Source organism: Sturnus vulgaris, unplaced genomic scaffold (genome assembly GCF_052056855.1).
Source record: "Sturnus vulgaris isolate bStuVul1 unplaced genomic scaffold, bStuVul1.hap1 Scaffold_186, whole genome shotgun sequence".
Taxonomy (NCBI): Eukaryota; Metazoa; Chordata; class Aves; order Passeriformes; family Sturnidae; genus Sturnus; species Sturnus vulgaris.
The window spans coordinates 200,001-207,717 of record NW_028276132.1 but is presented as its reverse complement, the minus strand read 5'-3'; positions in this window follow the sequence as shown (position 1 = coordinate 207,717).

The following is a 7,717-nucleotide window of genomic DNA, read 5'->3' as shown; positions in this document are numbered from 1 at the left end:
GTAGACCTGTTGCCCGTTTCATGGCTGGGTAGACCTGGTGTCCGCAGCATGCCCTGGGTAGACCTGGTGTCCGCAGCTTGGTAGACCTGTTGCCCGTTTCATGGCTGGGTAGACCTGTTGTCCGCAGCAAGCCGTGAGTAGACCTGTTGCCCGTTTCATGGCTGGGTAGACCTGTTGTCCGCAGCATGCCCTGGGTAGACCTGGTGTCCGCAGCTTGGTAGACCTGTTGCCCGTTTCATGGCTGGGTAGACCTGTTGTCCGCAGCATTGAGTGGGTAGACCTGTTGCCCGTTTCATGGCTGGGTAGACCTGGTGTCCGCAGCTTGGTAGACCTGTTGCCCGTTTCATGGCTGGGTAGACCTGGTGTCCGCAGCATTGAGTTGGTAGACCTGGTGTCCGCTACATACCCTGGGTAGACCTGGTGTCCGCAGCTTGGTAGACCTGTTGCCCGTTTCATGGCTGGGTAGACCTGGTGTCCGCAGCATTGAGTTGGTAGACCTGGTGTCCGCAGCATGCCCTGGGTAGACCTGTTGTCCGCAGCTTGGTAGACCTGTTGCCCGATTCATGGCTGGGTAGACCTGGTGTCCGCAGCAAGCCGTGAGTAGACCTGTTGCCCGTTTCATGGCTGGGTAGACCTGGTGTCCGCAGCATGCCCTGGGTAGACCTGTTGTCCGCAGCTTGGTAGACCTGTTGCCCGTTTCATGGCTGGGTAGACCTGTTGTCCGCAGCAAGCCGTGAGTAGACCTGTTGCCCGTTTCATGGCTGGGTAGACCTGGTGTCCGCAGCATGCCCTGGGTAGACCTGGTGTCCGCAGCTTGGTAGACCTCTTGCCCGTTTCATGGCTGGGTAGACCTGTTGTCCGCAGCAAGCCGTGGGTAGACCTGGTGTCCGCAGCATGCCCTGGGTAGACCTGGTGTCCGCAGCTTGGTAGACCTGTTGCCCGTTTCATGGCTGGGTAGACCTGGTGTCCGCAGCAAGCCGTGAGTAGACCTGTTGCCCGTTTCATGGCTGGGTAGACCTGGTGTCCGCAGCATGCCCTGGGTAGACCTGGTGTCCGCAGCTTGGTAGACCTGTTGCCCGTTTCATGGCTGGGTAGACCTGGTGTCCGCAGCAAGCCGTGAGTAGACCTGTTGCCCGTTTCATGGCTGGGTAGACCTGGTGTCCGCAGCATGCCCTGGGTAGACCTGGTGTCCGCAGCTTGGTAGACCTGTTGCCCGTTTCATGGCTGGGTAGACCTGGTGTCCGCAGCAAGCCGTGGGTAGACCTGGTGTCCGCAGCTTGGTAGACCTGTTGCCCGATTCATGCCTGGGTAGACCTGTTGTCCGCAGCAAGCCGTGGGTAGACCTGGTGTCCGCAGCTTGGTAGACCTGTTGCCCGATTCATGCCTGGGTAGACCTGTTGCCCGCAGCATTGAGTTGGTAGACCTGTTGCCCGTTTCATGGCTGGGTAGACCTGGTGTCCGCAGCATTGAGTTGGTAGACCTGGTGTCCGCAGCATGCCCTGGGTAGACCTGGTGTCCGCAGCTTGGTAGACCTGTTGCCCGTTTCATGGCTGGGTAGACCTGTTGTCCGCAGCATTGAGTTGGTAGACCTGGTGTCCGCAGCATGCCCTGGGTAGACCTGGTGTCCGCAGCTTGGTAGACCTGTTGCCCGTTTCATGGCTGGGTAGACCTGGTGTCCGCAGCTTGGTAGACCTGTTGCCTGTTTCATGGCTGGGTAGACCTGGTGTCCGCAGCAAGCCGTGAGTAGACCTGTTGCCCGTTTCATGGCTGGGTAGACCTGGTGTCCGCAGCATGCCCTGGGTAGACCTGGTGTCCGCAGCTTGGTAGACCTGTTGCCCGTTTCATGGCTGGGTAGACCTGTTGTCCGCTGCAAGCCGTGAGTAGACCTGTTGCCCGTTTCATGGCTGGGTAGACCTGGTGTCCGCAGCATTGAGTGGGTAGACCTGGTGTCCGCAGCTTGGTAGACCTGTTGCCCGTTTCATGGCTGGGTAGACCTGTTGTCCGCAGCATTGAGTGGGTAGACCTGTTGCCCGTTTCATGGCTGGGTAGACCTGTTGTCCGCAGCAAGCCGTGGGTAGACCTGGTGTCCGGAGCTTGGTAGACCTGTTGCCCGATTCATGCCTGGGTAGACCTGTTGTCCGCAGCAAGCCGTGGGTAGACCTGGTGTCCGCAGCATGCCCTGGGTAGACCTGTTGTCCGCAGCTTGGTAGACCTGTTGCCCGTTTCATGGCTGGGTAGACCTGTTGTCCGCAGCAAGCCGTGAGTAGACCTGTTGCCCGTTTCATGGCTGGGTAGACCTGGTGTCCGCAGCATGCCCTGGGTAGACCTGGTGTCCGCAGCTTGGTAGACCTGTTGCCCGTTTCATGGCTGGGTAGACCTGTTGTCCGCAGCAAGCCGTGGGTAGACCTGGTGTCCGCAGCATGCCCTGGGTAGACCTGGTGTCCGCAGCCTGGTAGACCTGTTGCCCGTTTCATGGCTGGGTAGACCTGGTGTCCGCAGCAAGCCGTGGGTAGACCTGGTGTCCGCAGCATGCCCTGGGTAGACCTGGTGTCCGCAGCTTGGTAGACCTGTTGCCCGTTTCATGGCTGGGTAGACCTGGTGTCCGCAGCAAGCCGTGAGTAGACCTGTTGCCCGTTTCATGGCTGGGTAGACCTGTTGTCCGCAGCATGCCCTGGGTAGACCTGTTGTCCGCAGCTTGGTAGACCTGTTGCCCGTTTCATGGCTGGGTAGGCCTGGTGTCCGCAGCATGCCCTGGGTAGACCTGGTGTCCGCAGCTTGGTAGACCTGTTGCCCGTTTCATGGCTGGGTAGACCTGGTGTCCGCAGCAAGCCGTGGGTAGACCTGGTGTCCGCAGCTTGGTAGACCTGTTGCCCGATTCATGCCTGGGTAGACCTGTTGTCCGCAGCAAGCCGTGGGTAGACCTGGTGTCCGCAGCTTGGTAGACCTGTTGCCCGTTTCATGGCTGGGTAGACCTGTTGTCCGCAGCATTGAGTTGGTAGACCTGTTGCCCGTTTCATGGCTGGGTAGACCTGGTGTCCGCAGCATTGAGTGAGTAGACCTGTTGCCCGTTTCATGGCTGGGTAGACCTGGTGTCCGCAGCTTGGTAGACCTGTTGCCCGTTTCATGGCTGGGTAGACCTGGTGTCCGCAGCATGCCCTGGGTAGACCTGGTGTCCGCAGCTTGGTAGACCTGTTGCCCGTTTCATGGCTGGGTAGACCTGGTGTCCGCAGCAAGCCGTGGGTAGACCTGGTGTCCGCAGCTTGGTAGACCTGTTGCCCGTTTCATGGCTGGGTAGACCTGTTGTCCGCAGCATTGAGTTGGTAGACCTGTTGTCCGCAGCAAGCCGTGGGTAGACCTGGTGTCCGCAGCATGCCCTGGGTAGACCTGGTGTCCGCAGCTTGGTAGACCTGTTGCCCGTTTCATGCCTGGGTAGACCTGTTGTCCGCAGCAAGCCGTGGGTAGACCTGGTGTCCGCAGCATGCCCTGGGTAGACCTGGTGTCCGCAGCTTGGTAGACCTGTTGCCCGTTTCATGGCTGGGTAGACCTGGTGTCCGCAGCAAGCCGTGAGTAGACCTGTTGCCCGTTTCATGGCTGGGTAGACCTGGTGTCCGCAGCATGCCCTGGGTAGACCTGGTGTCCGCAGCTTGGTAGACCTGTTGCCCGTTTCATGGCTGGGTAGACCTGGTGTCCGCAGCAAGCCGTGAGTAGACCTGTTGCCCGTTTCATGCCCTGGGTAGACCTGGTGTCCGCAGCATGCCCTGGGTAGACCTGGTGTCCGCAGCTTGGTAGACCTGTTGCCCGTTTCATGGCTGGGTAGACCTGTTGTCCGCAGCAAGCCGTGGGTAGACCTGGTGTCCGGAGCTTGGTAGACCTGTTGCCCGATTCATGCCTGGGTAGACCTGTTGTCCGCAGCATTGAGTGGGTAGACCTGGTGTCCGCAGCATGCCCTGGGTAGACCTGGTGTCCGCAGCTTGGTAGACCTGTTGCCCGTTTCATGGCTGGGTAGACCTGTTGTCCGCAGCAAGCCGTGAGTAGACCTGTTGCCCGTTTCATGGCTGGGTAGACCTGGTGTCCGCAGCATGCCCTGGGTAGACCTGGTGTCCGCAGCTTGGTAGACCTGTTGCCCGTTTCATGGCTGGGTAGACCTGTTGTCCGCAGCAAGCCGTGGGTAGACATGGTGTCCGGAGCTTGGTAGACCTGTTGCCCGATTCATGCCTGGGTAGACCTGTTGTCCGCAGCATTGAGTGGGTAGACCTGGTGTCCGCAGCATGCCCTGGGTAGACCTGTTGTCCGCAGCTTGGTAGACCTGTTGCCCGTTTCATGGCTGGGTAGACCTGTTGTCCGCAGCAAGCCGTGAGTAGACCTGTTGCCCGTTTCATGGCTGGGTAGACCTGTTGTCCGCAGCATGCCCTGGGTAGACCTGGTGTCCGCAGCTTGGTAGACCTGTTGCCCGTTTCATGGCTGGGTAGACCTGGTGTCCGCAGCAAGCCGTGGGTAGACCTGGTGTCCGCAGCATGCCCTGGGTAGACCTGGTGTCCGCAGCTTGGTAGACCTGTTGCCCGTTTCATGCCCTGGGTAGACCTGTTGTCCGCAGCTGGGTAGACCTGTTGTCCGCAGCAAGCCGTGGGTAGACCTGGTGTCCGCAGCATGCCCTGGGTAGACCTGGTGTCCGCAGCTTGGTAGACCTGTTGCCCGTTTCATGGCTGGGTAGACCTGTTGTCCGCAGCAAGCCGTCGGTAGACCTGTTGCCCGTTTCATGGCTGGTAGACCTGTTGTCCGCCGCCGGCCTGGAAGTACTCCAAGGGGTCGCTGTTTCTCGCTGCCTCCGGCTATGTCATCGTAGAAGGCGGCGTGCGCCACTGCGCCCCCTCGGTCACGTACATCGGTTCTCTTTCCGGCCTCCGCCGCTTCGGGCCCATCTGTCCGTATTATGGGAACGAGGTGACGGGCCGTATCCCCACAGGCTGTTGCTGTGCCTGTGTCCGTGGCGGAGAAGGGCGGACGCGCGTGCGGTCGCCAGGGCCAGAAGAACACCGCCGATGTCGGGGCGAGTCGCGTGGCTTCGTCCGGCTTCCCGTCTTACCCAGTTCGACTGGGACAGGTTAGCCCAGAGAGAGAGACCGATGCGATCCGAGAGCCGCTCCCCGGCCCAGGCGAGGCTGCGTGCTCAGTCGGGGGAGAAGCGAGAAAGCCCCCAGAGAGACCGATGCGATCCGAGAGCCGCTCCCCGGCCCAGGCCGAGGCTGCGTGTTCAGTCCGGGGGAGAAGCGAGAAAGCCCCCAGAGAGAGCGATGCGATCCGAGAGCCACCGCGCTCCCCCGGCCCAGGCGAGGCTGCGTTGTTCCAGGCGGGGGAGAAGCGAGAAAAAGGCCCAGAGAGAGGGCGAGAAAGCCGCGAGTGTGTCCCGCTCCGGCCCGGCTGCTGCCGGTTTCGTGACAACGGGGAGCCGGGCGCCTGCTCGCTCCCCCGGGGATGGTGGCGGGCGAGGCGGCGGCGCCTCGCCCCTTTTCTGCCCGGCCTTAAGCCGGGGCCCCGCCCGCTCGCCGGGTGCGGCATTTCTTCGGCTGTCGGTCCCGGTGCACGCTGGTGGCCGGCAGCCGGGGCTGGATTTCTGTGGGGCCGGCCCGGGGTTGTGTTGAGCCTGCCCGGGCTTTCCCTGGCCCCCCTCCCCGAGAGCCCCCCGGGCGTGGCTCGCTTGGCCGAGGTTGGCTGCGCCTCGTTTCCCGCTCCCGACCTGTGTTGCCAGAGTTGTGTCCGTATCGAAAGGGCAGCGGGGGACATGCAGTGGGGCGTGTGGCCTCGCCTCTCGGCTTCGCTTGCTTGCCTGCGAAGGGGGGCTCGGTGACGGGAGTGTCCGGCCCTGCCGTGTGTTGTTGAAGTCGTCCCCCTTCCTCGGCCCTAAGCCGGGGACCCGCGTGTAGCGGGCAGAATTTTTCCGGGGCGGCGGTCGGCCGCGGTGGCCGGCCGTGTCCCCCCCCCCAGGACGGACCCCGCAACCCAACAGAGAGCGAGCGAGCGAGTGAGCCCCCGAGAGTGTGTCGTGGGCGGGGCGGCGGCGCCTCGCCCTTTCTCGGTATCGGCCGGGCGCGATCGAGGCACCGTGCCGGGGCGGCCCGTGGTGTCTGGCCTGCCCCGGCTGCCGTGGTTGCCGTTGCCGGCGGGGGCTGGGTTTTGCGAGCGGCTCCGTTCTTTTTTATTAAAGCGTGCCGGTGTGCGGGGCAGTGTGGGGGTGCCCGCCCGGCCTCCGTTCTTTTTCTCTCGCGGCCCTAAGCCGCGGCACCGAGAAGCGCGCGCTGACGAAGGGTCACGGGCCGCCACCGAAGCGAAAGCGAAAGGCGAGAGAGAAGGGCTGGCTGTGTTGGCGAGTGAGAAAAGAGACCGTATGTCCGGTGGTTGGAGGGGTTTTACGGGAGGAGTTGAGAGGCGCGTTCTCGCCCCCACCCCTGGCTCGTGACCCCCGTGGCTAGCACGGGTCGTGCGACGCATGGCGTGCTTTTTTTTTTAGTTTTTTTTTTGGTGCGGTGGCTTGCCCTTCCCCCCGGCTTTTTTTCCGGGTGGGAAGCCGATCGCTGCGAGGCGGGCGAAAGCCGGTGGCCCGCGGCGTGGTCGGTGGCAGCTGCTCCGTTTTCCGTTGTCTTGCGGCCCGCGGGCGGGTGGCGGCACCCCCCGCTCTCTTCCTCTGCTGCGTGATCGATCCCGAAGGTTGCAAGCGGCCCGCCGGCGTCGGGGGCCTAGGGAGCGTCGGGGAGGCTCGGCGGCGCCAAGGGAGGGCCTCTCGGGGACGTGTCCCGCTCGCACGCATGTTGGAGCCCTGCTCCGTTGCCGTTGTCCCAGGAACCCGCGGCCGCGGGGGCTCCCCGTTGCCCCGCGGCTGCTTTTCTTTCTGTCCCCGTCCGATCGATGAGGCTTTTCGGGTCGCGTCGGAAAGGGCCCCCGGCGGGCCGGCTCCTCCGGGCGAAGTCTCGGTGGTGTCCGGTCCCTCGAGCAGGGCGGTCTCCTGTCCAATTCGCTTCCCGTCGCAGGCGAGGTGTCGCTCCTTCCGCTTGCCGGGGAAGGAACATCTTTACCGTCCCAGGCTGTGTGATGGCCGCGTGGCCCCGTGAGCACTCAAGGTGTCCTTAAAACCACGCGAGGTGCCGGCGCTGGCCCTGGTCCGAGTTTAGCGTCCCGTGGGTGCCGGCCGCGAGCAGCACCGGGCGGCGGTGCGGCTCGAGCTTGAGCCGAGAGAAAACGAAACCAAACCCCCCCCCCCTCGAGAGCGAGAGAGAGTGAGAGGGCTGACGAGAACCGATGGCGGGGCCGGGGGAGCACGGACGGGGGAAAAGAGCCCGTTCCGCGCGCGCACCGCGCACGGCGCTCCTTTGTCGTGCCGCCGCCTGCTGCAGAGCGAGCCGCCCCGGCCTCGGGGCCTCGGTGTTGTCCGGGCCGCGCCCGCCTTGTCGGGTCGCTGTCTCCTCTAGCACGTCCGGTGCTTTTTCGGGCCGGCCTCGGGGGCGGGTCAGCCCCAGCCGAGCCCCGTCCCCGCGCCCCCAGCGCGCGCGGGACTCTCCGAACGCGAAGGCCGAGCCGTGTTGTGTGTCGCAAGGGCGCGGGCCCTGAGAAAAAAAGAGCCAAGGGGCGAAAAAAAAAACCAAAACGAAGGCGAGAGAGATAAAAAAGGAACGAGAAAAAGGCCTCGCGTTGTTGTCCGAAGCAGAGAAAAAAAAGCTGCGCAGCG